Below are 14,156 nucleotides of genomic sequence, written 5' to 3' on the forward strand. Positions count from 1 at the left end.
GAATGTCTGTTAAACAAGGTGTGTATGATGATCTGCAGATCTCATAGACTATCATTCCAATTTGCAGGAACGGATTTTTGGCAGGAACAGATCTTTTGTGTCTGTACAGCATCTGTGTGTGCAGCATCTTGCAAAGATTTTTTTCTGATGTGGACTTCAGCTCCATAGAATAGACTGTGTAGAGTATGGTTCTCATACTACATGAAGGGTGGTAAGATTGGTCTGTGATCTTTCATTTTCCAAAGACTATAGTCTGATGTGTGTATGCACCTTTAGTTGTATGAGGGCCAAAAGACTACATACTATGAATAGGGTTTGTTGTCATACTACATAAGTGTTAAAATTATCCAAACATTGGCCAATCAAAATTGGATGCGTGCACCAAGCTTAAGTCCCAAAGCAGGGGCGTAGCAATAGGGGGTGCAGGGGTAGCGACCGCATCGGGGCCCTTGGGCCAGAGGGGCCCCGAAGGTCCCTCCCTCAACTACAGTATTACCTCTCTATTGGTCCTGTGCTCATAATAATCACTTCTATAGATACATTGAATAGTGGTAATCATTAACAAACTGTTCCCCATCCCCTACTTGCACCTCTGACACTGTAGTTGCCATTGGCAGGTTTTGGTGCGCCGTATCAATTGTCATGTATACAGTGCTTGGGGGGCCCCATGTAAAACTTGTATCGGGGCCCACAGCTCCTTAGCTACGCCACTGTCCCAAAGTAAATCTTTCATGCGGAAACCTATTGAAAATTTGATATGCTGTATGTGGTAGAAATGCAGTCCTCTTAGATCAGAGAGGTATTAATCGTTTTGCCACATTGGAAAGCAATCTAGGTGTGTATGGCCACCTTCAAGGACCACTATAGCAAAAAATGAAATTGAGTTACTTATACCGTATTTTTCACACCATAAGATGTACCTAGGTTTAGAGGACATAAATATTCTAAACCTGGTGTGTCTATGGTGCTGGGGTGCCTTAACCACTTCCGTACCAGCAGCCTCTGCCCCTTTATGGACTAGAGACTGCAGGTACGGTATAATGCCGCCTCCCGACGAATCGCTGCACATACCCGCCGCACTCGCTGGTCACCACACTGCCCCATCGCCGCAGGCTCCTCTCTCTGCCATATCTGTGATGCCAGAGTGCTGACAGCCGGTCATGAACCGATTTCATTGGCTCCTGACGCTGTCCATCATTGGGAGCCGATGGTCAGGAGCCAATGAAAGTTTACAGAGCTCAGTTGTCTTATAGACGACAGAGCGAGCGAATTGCGGCGGGTTCAGAGTGGAGAGATCGCAGTGTCCCATCAGAGTGGCAGCACCACCTGCTGGACGTAGATTCATACTGCGTCGGTCCGGAACCAGTTAAATTGTAACTGTCAGGCATAAACTCAAAAATCAATTCTTTATTTTTATCTGGTGAACAAGTAATAGGGGTGCTAACCAGGCAATCCAAACGTTAAAATCACTATTACTTTTCTTGTTGATAAATGATCATTCCCCCAGTTTCCCTGACTCTTATTTGGTACACACAAAATTTGGTACACAAAAAGGAAGTTGCAGGGCATGCTGGGTTGTCCTTTTTTGCTTCTCTACTTCCCCTCAGAGTTAACTAATGCAGCCTGATTGGCTGAAGCCTCTTTCCCTCCTGTTTTCCCCTCCCACACCTGTTCCTTTCTGATTGGCCAATATTTCTCATGCTGAGACAATGCACTTTCTATAGTGGAGGGCGGGCAATGCATACACAATCTGGCAGAGGAGGAAATGACATCAGGCTTGGCTTCAAAATAGCCACAGTTGAAATGGGAAATGCTAAGAAGGATTTTCTCTTTTTTTTACTGTAGAAAAATCACAACGTGGACAGTGCAATACATAGGTTATGTAAGTAGAGCAAGTATTTATCTTATATATGTGGTTTTTTTTTTCCTGAGATAGTATGGCTGACAGCTCCTCTTTAAGGAGAATCCCCCCCTCCCTCCTAAGCTAACACTGATCACCCAGGGCCCTATCAAAATAGCAGCAGTCAGCTCCAAGGTCCCCCCCCCTTTCCCCACACTGTCTATCCCACCCCTATTCAAGCTAACAGTGATACCCCACAGAGTATACCCGCAGCAATTGGTAAATCGTTGCCACATAAGGGTGGTTCCACTTGCAGCGTTGTGATTCAGTAGCAATCAAAGATTGCTGTATACAGTATTTAGGCAGCGATGCCGGAGTTTTTGCATTAATAGCTGAAGAGCCAAATTGCATCTAAAGTTGTGGGACTTGCATGATTCGCAAGCATTTTGCAGTCTACCAAAAAGCAATGTCAGTCGGCCCCAGAGGATGTGACAATCCCAACTTCTGCCTCCTAGGTTGTGCTAATTACCTTTTTAGGAGATTTGTTTTGCTTAGCACCACTGGCCTGTATAAATCCATCAATATCGGGATATTAAAGCAAATAAAGTTTTCCAAAGTTTTTCTACCTTTTCTTTGCTTCCCTCCCCTTTGCAAAACAAAGATACAGCATAGTGATAATGAACAAGTAGCATTTTCTCTGTCTCAAAATAAATCTTACATAACTTACTTCACCAATAGAGCTTGACAAAGCTTCTGTTTGGGAGGATCCTCTAAATGTCGGTAATGGTAAGTAGCATCTATTATAAGAGAGAAAGAGCAGAGGTAATAATTTTGAAGGGAGTACAGTAATGTCTGGTACACACATGCAATTTTGATTGGCCAATTTTACCACTTGCATGTAGTATGAGAGCCTACCTACACTATGGGCTTGATTCACAAAGCGGTGCAAAGTGTTTGCACGCCAGTGAAAAGCCCCTTATCACGCCTAAACTCACTTTAGGCGTGATAAGAAGAAACTCGCGCGAAGTTACCGGGCGTACGCGCGTAAGTGCGCGCGCAGCACCCGACGCTTCGCGCGAAGCTCCCATTAAACCCTATGGGACTTTGCGCGCGGTAACTTCGCGCGAAGAGCAGGAAAAAGCGGTGATAACTCAGTGGTGAAAAGGTCATCACGCCTAAAGTCTTTTAGGCGTGATAACTGGGTTATCACCGCTTTGTGAATCAAGCCCTATATGTTCAAAGTATCTGAAAGTCTGTTGGTCCTCATGCTACATGAAGGTGTTAAAATTGGTCAGTGATTGGGCAATCAAGATTGGACATGTGTATGCACCTTAAACCAATTGCCAGCATTTTGAAAACACTCTCTCATTCACTTGAATGAGAGAATCGTGGTAAAACTCTCAGCAAAATTGTTCTAATAGTAATAAAGGGCTGTTGGGGTTTAGCATGCTGACGTCGAAAGCAATACTGTCCCTTTTCTGCGACCAGAGATATAAATCAAACAAAACCAAGGTTTGTTCCAAATGCTGATCTGCAATGCTGCAGATGCCAAGTCTGTTCATCGTAGGACCTGCAGATACTCAGCACAGAGTGCATTTCTCTTATGCACGGTGCACATGAGAACAGAACAGTGACAGGGCTTTTGCAGTTGACAGCAGGAAACAAGGCAGGGAGAGTATCGAAGCATGCCTTGTGTCATATTAGTGTCAGGGAAGAATGACTGCCAATGAAATAAGCACAGCCTTACACTCCGCCACCCGCCTCTCCCCAGCACAGCAGCACAACATGCTGCCATTTTACACAACTGAGCAGATTATTTACAGTACTGCCACTCTGCACACACACAGTCTTGCATGCTTCTGCACACTGCCTTTCACCTTCAGCACATTACAGTTAAAAGGACACATGAAGTGTGAGGGGTACGGAGGCTGCCCTCTTTATCTCCTTTTAAACAATGCAAATTGCCTGCCATCCTGCCTCTAATATTTCTAGGTCTCATTTACACTGTGCGCTGAAAAACTGATGCTTTTTGTCTTTCAGTGCGCATTTTTCTGTACAGTCTCTGCACTTGTATGCTATAAAAAAAAAAAAACAACCCACTTTTTTTCACAGCAGCTGCTGTAATTCATAGAGAAACAATGTGCAGAATCATCCAGAAGGATGTCAGTTTATTTTTTCTTTTCTGTGAGCGAAAATGAAGTGTGACCTAGCCCATTGATTAACGGGAGTTCTCAGTTTCAGGCTGGGAACATACTAGCCAGTGCATGAAAGTTAGCGTGTTGCTGCATATGTGTTTGTGCGGTTTCAGTGCGGTTTGCATATTTGTTCTGCACATGCATTTGTCTTGTGTTTTAATGCATTTGCACTTTGCATAAATAAAAAGGCATATGCGTTGTTTGCATTTTTAATATGCGGTTTATGCCAACCACTAGGAAGTCAACAGGAAGCGGAAATACAGCATACAACATTTTTTTAAAAAAAGGCATTAAAAAAATGCAAACCTGCGTCTTTCCATGCGGCCCATTGACTTGCATTATGTGCACTTTCTTCTGCGTTTCCCGCTGCCTAGCGTGTTCCTACCCTCAGGGCTGGTGCACCGCAGAGCGGTTCTGGAGCGTTTTTTTAACCACTTGCCGACCAGGGCTTTCTGCACTGATCGGTGCTGCGTGGGCTCTCCAGCCCGCAGCACCGATCAGGAGTGAGCCAGGGCGATCAGACTACCCCCCTTTTGGGATGTCCTGCTGGGGGGGGGGGGGGGGGTCTGATCGCCGCTGGATGCAGTTGCTTAGCGGGGGGGCTCTTTAAAGCCCCCCTCCGCAGCGTTCTCCGCCGTCTCTCCCGCTCCCTCCCTCTCCCTCCCCCTGTGAGCTGCGCAGGATGGATTTCCGTCCTGCGCATTGAAGGATAGGCTTCAGCCTATCATATGCCGGCGATCCCCGGCCAATCAGAGGCCGGGGATCGCCGATCTGCCTTACGGCGCTGCTGCGCAGCAGCGCCGTATGATGTAAACAGCTGGTCGTCAAGAGGTTAAAACGCTTGCAGGGGGAAAACCGCTTGGCTAATGAAAGTGAATGGGATGGTGCACACCAGAGCGGCTTGTTTTTTCCACAAACGCAAACTCGGGCTGCAGCATTTTCTAGATTTCGGAGGCGTTTCTTCCTCAATGTTAAAGTATAGGAAAGTGGAAAACTGCTCTGAAAACGCTAGATCAGAGCGGTTTTCCAGGCGTTTTGGTTACAGAAACTGTTCAGTAACAGCTTTACTGTAACAATACATGAAATCTGCTACACAAACGCTCCAAAAACTCTAGGCATGTTTAGAAAACCTCTCTAAGGGCCCATTCACACTTTAGCGTTTTGCCGGCGATTTGTGTTACATAATTGCCGGCGATTTGGGCCCGTTCTTACTTGGGCGATTTGCGCTAATCGCAGCAAAACGCAAATGCGTAGCCTGCACCATTTTCAGGCGATTTCCCGGCGATCGTGTTTCAGTGCTATAGAAGCGCTAAACGGGATCGTGGAGAAATCGCTGCACTGTCCAGTGATTTTTCTGTGTGAAATCACAAGAAAAATCCCTCCCGCAAAACGCCGGCAGTAATCGCCGCCGTTTTGCGCTTTCAAGTGTGACTGGGCCCTAAACATGCCTAGAATCGCTCTGAAATCTGCTTCAAAAACCTCTAGCGTTTTCTGGATCTGATAGATGTTTTTGGTGTGCACTGGGCCTCAGTCAATTTTTTTGTGCAGAAACCCAGGGCTGTGAAGTCGGTACAAAATTCATCTAACTCCATCCGACTCTTCAGTTTATGATTCCACCGACTCCTCTAATTTGCATAGAACAATCTTGTTGATTGAAAGTATGTAACACAAAAAGCATTTCATCATTGCCAAATCTTGGGAATTTCAAAACTATATTAAGATGCTATCTGCTTTTGGGAACAAAAAGCTCCTGGCCAGGAAGCTGACACTCTACCCTGTCAGACATCCTGGCCGGTCATTGCTAATGTAAATGCTCTTGCATGTCATACTGTAATCAGATTCAGCGGAGCCCCATATCTGCTGGGTTCCAGCAAGTATCCCTGCCACCTTGCAGAAAAATGCCTCTACCTTTACTATATCTGATAAAGAAATGGCCATTTTCTGCAAGGGGGCAAATCTATGCACCAGAATCCAGCTGATACAGGGTTACAGTCAATCTGCTCGTTTCCACTATCGCGAATCCGCATGCGTCCATCGCATGCGGATTCGCACATGTAATGCAAGTGGATGGGCCTGTTTCCACTGTAGTGTTGTTGATGTGCGTATTTTGCAGCGGTGAAAAAACGCACAAAAGAGCCGCAGAATTCGCCTGCGAGTGGAATGCATGCGAATCACATGCAATGTGTTTAATAGGGAAATCGCATGCGATTCCCCATGCGTTTTTTTGCCGCAAATTCGCATAGGTAGCAATTTAAATTCACACAGGCAGTGACATGGTTAAAATCGCATATACCCTCGCCTATGCGAATTCGCGGCAAAAAATGCATGGGGAATCGCATCCGCATGCGATTTCATCAGCGGTGGAATCCAGGCGATTCCGCACTGCAATAGTGGAAACGAGCCCTCAAGCGAACCTGACCCTGCTAACCATTTCTGTGCTCCCAGCAAACAAAGGAAATTACCAAACTGCAGCATCTCTGTGGACGTTGTGTAAGTTGTGTTGTAAAGAAGAAAGGTTTTTCTTTAAAAAGTTATTTTTCTGTTTAACTTTTAGGGCTTGTTCACACTAAAGGCGCCTTTGGTGTTTTTTTGTTTTGTTTGTTTTTTTAGGGCCTGTGATTTAAATAAAAGAAAAAAAAAAAAAAAAAAAACACACACCAAAGGCGCCCTAAGGCCCCATTCACACTTACAAAACGTTTTGCTCTGGTGTTTTTTGGCGATTAACGCCATTCACACTTGGGGCGAATTTCCGCGATCGCGATTAGCGCTTCTATAGCACTAAATGTGATTGCTGGGAAATCGCCTGAAAATGGTGCAGGATACAAATTTTTTTTTTGGGGGGGTGGAGATTTGCATTAATTGCCGGCGATTAACGCAAATCACCCAAGTGAGAACAGGCCCATTATTATTATTTTCCGGGTCAAAAAGAGTTCACTTCCTGACTGACATGAGAAAGTGAAAAAACAGAATCGCTCTGCAAAAGCGCTTAAAAAAAGTGCAAAAATAATTAAAAAAAAAAAACTAAATTACACACAAAATCGCAAAACGCTGGTGTCAAGAGATTGACGATGGGAACAAGGCCTTAGAGCAGCGATAAAAGTTCTGAGTTCAAGTGCGCTTTAAAGTTTTTGTAAATTTGGAATTTTGAGGTCTAAGGTCACCTTTATTCTACCAATTAGGGCTGGCGCACACCAGAGCGGTTCTGGAGCGTTTTTTAAAACGCTTGCAGGAGGAAAACCGCTTGGCTAATGAAAGTGAATGGGATGGTGCACACCAGAGCGGGTCTTTTTTTCCACAAACGCAAACTCCTGTCCTGCAGCATTTTGTAAATGTCTGAGGCGTTTCTGCCTCAATGGTAAAGTATAGGAAAGTGGAAAACAGCTCTGAAAAACGCTAGATCAGAACGGTTTTCCAGGCGTTTTTGTTACAGAAGCTGTTCAGGAACAGCTTTAGGGCCCATTCACACTTGATTGCAAAACGCTAGCGATTTTGCTAGCGTTTTGCACTGGCATTTTTTGGTGATTAACGCCCCCCCCAAAAAAAATCACCATTCACACCTGGCGATTTTATTAGCGATCGCGTTTTGCGCTTCTATAGCACTAAAACGCGATCGCCGGATAATCACCTAAAAGTGGTGCAGGCTACACGTTTGTTTTTAGCGTTTTTGGGCGATTAGCACAAATCGTTCAAATGAGAACGAGTCCATAGACTTATTACTCTAGCACTTTGAAAAGCGCTAGCGTTTGAGCGTTTTGCCTAGATCGCCAGCAAAATACTCAAGTGTGAATGGGCCCTTACTGTAGCAATATATGAAATTGCTACACAAAAACGCTCCAAAAAAACGCTAGGCGTGTTTAGAAAACCTCTCTGAACATCGGCTTCAAAAACTTCTAGCGTTTTGCAGATCTGCTAGAGGTTTTTGGTGTGCACTGGGCCTTATAGTTTATAGTACTAGTTGCAGACCCAGCAGATACTAAAGTGGCTAGAGGTATATATTACCCAGCAAACTATTGTGAACAATTCTGTACAGAGAGGACCCTCCTCCTTTCCAATTTCAAGTGCGCTTTAAACAACGTGTTAGGCTTAGCACTTGCAAACTTTTTAAGCATTAGCCTCTGTGTTTATGTACTCCAGAGCAGGGACGGATCTAGACCAAGTTGCGCCTGGGGCAAGGTCAGGTTTTGGTGCCTAAAGGTCAGGTTTTGGCGCCTAAATTGCCATTCCCCATCCAGTTTTGGCGCCTAATGGTCAGGTTTTGGTGCCTAAAGATCAGGTTTTGGCACCTAAACTGCCATTCCCCATCCAAATTTTTCCGCCTTTTTAAGAATTCAACAAACTGCGCCTGGGGCAAGAGACCCGTCTGCCCCCCCCAGATCCGTCCCTGCTCCAGAGATGCACTTTAATTAAATATAAGATATTGCTGTAGAGTAGAAATCAAAACTAGTCCTTGGTAAGAGGACTGGAGACAGTAGAGGGTGGAGACAGAAACAAAGACCATCGATCATGCGCTAGGCAATCTAACTGTGAGTACATCTAAGGCTGGGGAGAACACAGAGAACTTTTTGGATCGTCTTCATTTTTAAAAAACGCTCCTGTTGTCTCACGATAAAATAGATTTTCAAAAAATCTCGATCATGGCCATTTAGAAATGCTGTTAATGCAAGTCAATGGAAGCATTTAAAAAAAAAAAAAAACTAAAACGATCCAAAAAGCGCTCTGCGATGTGTCTCCAGCTTAAAGGACACCAAAGGTGAAAATAAACTAATGAAATAAACAATTGTATCTATCCTCCTTCTCCAAAAAATGACTAAAGATATTCCAATACTTTTTACCGTTTTGTTTTTGCTCAATGACATTCATTGAAGTATGCCAGAGCTAAAATATGAACTATTGACCCTTTTTATTTCTTTCCTGCTCCCAGAAGCCATTTTCTGCTTAAAGTGGAAAGTGTTTTATAGTTATAATTTCTCATCAGTAAAGAGGGTCACACTGTAGTCTGACCCAGTCCTGACTCAGACAGGAACTGCCACTTACATATCTGATGTTTAACTCTTTCAGGCAGAGAAAGAAAAAAAGGAACACAGCCTAGTTATGTGTGTGCTAGGCACTGTACATACACATGTCTATCATGTCACATGTCACCTCTGGTATCCAGTAATGTGAAGTGAAGGTACTCTTCAGGCGAGTGACGGGATTCTTCCGCTATGTGCTGTGCCACACCACCGAGTGGTTTTTGATCAGTTTTAGTTTTTAAAACCATGCTCCCATTCACTTGCATGAAAATTGCGTGGCTACTTTGCTATGATTTTAATGCAAGTCAATAGGAGGGGATTTTAAAAAACAGATGGAAAAGGTGTTGGTGTTGTGGCACAACCCTATAACACATTCTTCATGCACAATCTGAACCAGGTTTACAGGTAATAAACACCTCTGTGATCAGTGTGCGCAACATTCTAAGTGGTAATTGTAAAGAGAACAGAGGCGCCAAAAGGATAAAGCATGTGATGAAAAAGGTTTTTAAAAATTCCTCAGGAGGTGGTGGTGGACTCACCTCCCCGAAGCAGACAAGAATACCGTGGGTAAAGGTATAATCAAAACGTATACTCCAAAACAGTGCAACGCGTTTCGCAGGTATATTCCCGCTTCTTCAGGCAATAACCATAACGGAGTATACACAGTAATGTCTCAAGGTCACGGATAGCACCACATTCTAAGTGGATTCACAACAGCTCTGTGTGCTGATTCCTGTCTGCCGGTCATGTGATGCGTAGCTCCGCATCACGTAACTGGGCGACAGGAATCAGCGCGCAGGACGTATGGGATCTGAAGTGACATGCATGTGAGCGGTACTCGGGACAGTCCTACCGCCTGTACAATGCGCAATGATCGTCTACTCTTGTCAGTGCAAGTCTAAGGGTGCGTTTCTACTAGTGCGGTGGGAAATCGCTGCGGATTCTCCATGGACGAATTCGCATGCAGGAGCAGAATCGCATGCGGTTGTATGCGAATTTTACCGCGAATTCGCATACGATTTCGCATGGATGACGCTGTGTGCGAATTTAACCATGTCAGTGCCTGTGTGCTTTTTCATTTATTCCATGCGAAATCGTATGAGAATTCGCATTGAAAATTCGCATGAAAAAACACCATGCGAATTCCCTATTAAATACATTGTATGCGAATCGCATGCGTGTGTGCGGTGTCCGAATTCGGATGGCTCTGCTGAGCAGATTTTTCCTGCACAAGAAAACGCTCCGTTTTCCTGACAAGTGGAAACAGGCTCATTCACTTTTATTGGTTATGCGAATTTGCATGCGGGGAATGCATGCGAATTCGCGTTAGTGGAAACGCACCCTAAGGGTAAACGGTGTTACACTATTTGGAGCTTTCTAGTCCTAATGCCTGTTTCACTTTGGTTATTGCTTATTGGTTGCTGCAAGTGGTTTACTACACAGTGCCTCTTTCACCCCCATACACTTTGAACCCGACCTCCGAATTTGTGGAGGCCACTGAGGGCGAGTGTGGGTCAGACGGGGGGTACCCACGTTTGGAGGCGATTGCAGAGGTGTTGGATTCACGCTGGCATGGTGACGGGCAAAGTGTTCAAGAGTTGATTACGCTATGTACCTCTTTTTACTCTCTTACATATACGATGTGTGGGTCTGAAGAAGAGATTGGTCCTAACCGTATCATTCTGAATATTTCTCCTGGGACTTGGACTGAGCTGAAGTACATAGAATTGTGGATAAGTGACATTTCTTCTCTATTTGATCTGTGAGCGTGGCCATTTTTTTAAGTGACTTTATTTGAACTCCTGTTACAAACCGCAAACGGGCAGTACACCCATCGTATCGGGCACAAATAATAAAAAAAAAAATAAATCACAGTATTGGAGAATAAGAGAAATGCAATTGATGTGCAATCATGTTTCTCATTGGAAAACGGGCCCCAACTCTTCCTAATAACAACGAAGTGACTACCGCCAGGAAAACACCTTGGATTAAACCTGACTTGGGCAGCTTTTAAAGACTGGGTGGCTGTCTCAAGGTTGATTACTTACCTGATCCAACGTAACTGGGACACAGCTGATGCTCGGCCCAATCCTCGGGATCGCAGTTCCCATGTTTCCCAAGCACTTTGGAACCCTCAGCCTGCATGGTGCATGGCCTTCCTGGGGGAAATCACCAATTAGGTTGCAGCTGCCGAGCTAGGGGTGGCCGGGGCCCCACCATCTATCACAGTCGCAATGCCGAACTGGAGGAGGAACGATCACCTGCATGAATTACGGCAGGTCAGGTAAGTATTTAACCCAGAGACACCCCCCCCCCCCCCTCCCGTATCAGTAAGACAGCACCTGGCATGACAGCCTGGCTTTTTTTACTTCAGGTACTCTTTAAAAAGGACACCTAAGGTGAAAATAATCTAATTAAATAAACAATTGTATCCACCTTCCTTCTCCTAAAAATGACTTTTTAAGATATTCCACATTTTATATTTAAATCTACTTTTCAAGCTTTTACTATTTTGTTGTTTTTGCACAAAGACACATTCATTGAATTATGCCGGAGCTAAAAATCTATGAACTATTTACCCTTTTTATCTCTTTCCTGCTCTCAGAAGCCATTTTCTGCTAGGAAAGTGTTTTATAGTTGGAATTTCTTATCAGTGAGGGTCACATTGTAGTCACTTCCTGTCTGAGTCAGGACTGAGTCAGCCACTTACATACCGGATATTTAACTCTTTCAGGCAGAGAAAGCAAAAAAGGAACACAGCATAGTTATTAGTGTGCTCGGCACTGTATATACACATGTCTATCTCATCATGTCACCTCGGGTATTCTTTAAAGGAGTTATCAGGCTAAATGAAGAAAATAAGCGCTACTTACCGGGGGCTTTCTCCAGCCCCAAGCTCCCAGCATGTCCCTCGCCGCAGCTCTCCCCGCAGCCGTTCGCCGGAGCTCCGACTGGTCCCTGGCGATGACGTCAGAGCAACCTGGAGGTCGCTCTGTACTGCGCGATCGGCGCTATCAATCACCGCCACGTGGCCCAGATCGGACTGCGCAGAACTACTGTGCTGGAGCCAAAAAGGTAAATCTTTACATCGCCGCTGTTCCAGGAGGATTTTCTCCGTCGCCGAGGAAGCCTCAATAGGATCTGGAGGCTTCCCCCACCCGAGGTGAGCCCCCAGGGGAGTTTTTTTTTCATTACAGATTTTCTTTAAAAGGGAACCAGAGACGCTAGACATAGAAAAAGAAAAAAAAGATTTCATACATACCTGGGGCTTCTTCCAGCCCCATAAGCCTGGGTTGCTCCCACGCCGCCATCCTCCGCTTCCTGGATCCGCCGGTACTAGGTCCCGTCACTTCCGGCGGACGCGGCCAATTGTCCGCATCACAGGGGCTCCCAAGCATACCCTTACGCGTGCGGCTGCGCAGTATGCAGCCGCACGCGTAATGGTATGCTGGGCGCCCCTGTGATGCGGACAATTGGTCGCGTGCTGACGCCGACTGGCCGAAACTACGGGACCCGGAACTGGCCGATACAGGAAGCGGAGGATGGCGGCGTGGGAGCGATCCGTGCGTATGGGGCTGGAGGAAGCCCCAGGTATGTATAAAATCTTTTTCCTGGCGTCTCTGGTTCCCTTTAAACACCTACCTCAGCTGAGAATCTGTTGAGAATGCAGGAAACACACATCCAGACATCGCCTAAAGATTTGTTATTTACGATCTTTTAAGTGGTTACATAGAAAAAACAAAATCAAAGAGCCTCTGATTAATGGGTTTCTTGATTATGGATTTTAGCAGTTTAAAAAACACAAATATAAGCTGATGCAGGACCATGCAAATCTGGTATGCAAAATGTTCCAGCTTGATAATGGAACACTCGCATTTCCCCTTGGTGATTGGTTCACTTTTAAGTGTCAAAATTGCATCAACTGCAAATCATTGACCATCACTACTCATCAATCCATACCTCCTACTCAGTTTGCTGTCCTGATAACATCTGTATAGAGATGAGGGCAATATACATCCAGGAAGGGTTGGTGGAGATGGAGGATTGCTCAAAGTGCATTTGACGCATGTCACCCGGAGATCTGGACCCAATCTCTTTGGGTGACAACGCTGGCAAGGCCTGCACAGATGATGACAATGCATTCTGTTGCTAAGCAGCGGGGGCGGAGATACGACGGAGCAGCGCCTGTGATGTCACGTGGCAGGTGGGGGAACAGCGTGCACAAAGAGGTTGGCCATGGTTCGGGGCCAAGTTGAACCCCCGGCAGTTCTCTTGCGGAGTGGCAGTTGGGGGCCGCAGTATACACGCCTATCGGCTGAGGCTGTCAGTTTTTGCCACCTCAAACGGCTTTAGTCAGGCATGTGTATGAAGCTTTACAACGCACTGAGAACGAACAGGGATCAGCACACACTGTAGCTGCTTTATCAGTACAGACACAGTAACAGCAAACACCGGACTTTCAATCAATTATGCAAATATTATCCATTTTAAAGTGGATCCGAGATAAACTTTTACTCATTGCATAATTGTGTTCATTTCATATTGTTTATAGGAAATTCCTCAAGCCAAATACTGTGTCTTTATACTTCGATTCCCTATAAACTAAACAAGCCTCGCCCACAGCTTTTCAGAGTGCCTTGGCATTTTCAGACAGTAGCAATGGCTTTTGGGAGCTCAGTCTGGGAAGGAGGAAGAAGAGGTTACTAGCCAGGGATTTTAGAGGCAGAGAGGAGGATGAGAGGGGAGTGAAGTTTTCACAGGCTGAGTGCTGGAGATACTAATCAGCTTACCTGTGTGTAATGAAGACAAGCAGAACATGGCTGCTCTCATTGTATCAGAGGAAGAAATAATCATATTCTGTTTGCAGCTACAGGATCTTCTCAAAAATTTAGTATATTGTGATAAAGCTCATTTTCTGTAATGTACCGATAAACAGACTTTCATATATTTTAGATTCATTACACATAACTGAACATAATTATTTGAAGGTTGACTGTTTTAAAAACACTTTTTTTTTTAATTGGTCGGATGAAATATTCAAATTTTTTGAGATAGGAAATTTGGGTTTTCATGAGCTGTATCCAAAATCATCAATATTAAAACAATAAA

At 44.9% G+C, this 14,156-nt stretch overlaps 1 long non-coding RNA gene across 1 annotated transcript in view; it reads right to left on the minus strand.

The window, feature by feature from the left end:
• LOC137540729 (uncharacterized) overlaps positions 1 to 14,156 on the minus strand; it is a 136,839-nt gene that overhangs the window by 103,047 nt on the left and 19,636 nt on the right. Inside the window, exon 2 of the long non-coding RNA XR_011025038.1 lies at positions 2,568 to 2,637. This is a non-coding gene — a long non-coding RNA (uncharacterized lncRNA). The remainder of the gene's footprint in view (positions 1 to 2,567; positions 2,638 to 14,156) is intronic.

Source organism: Hyperolius riggenbachi, chromosome 12 (assembly GCF_040937935.1).
Source record: "Hyperolius riggenbachi isolate aHypRig1 chromosome 12, aHypRig1.pri, whole genome shotgun sequence".
Taxonomy (NCBI): Eukaryota; Metazoa; Chordata; class Amphibia; order Anura; family Hyperoliidae; genus Hyperolius; species Hyperolius riggenbachi.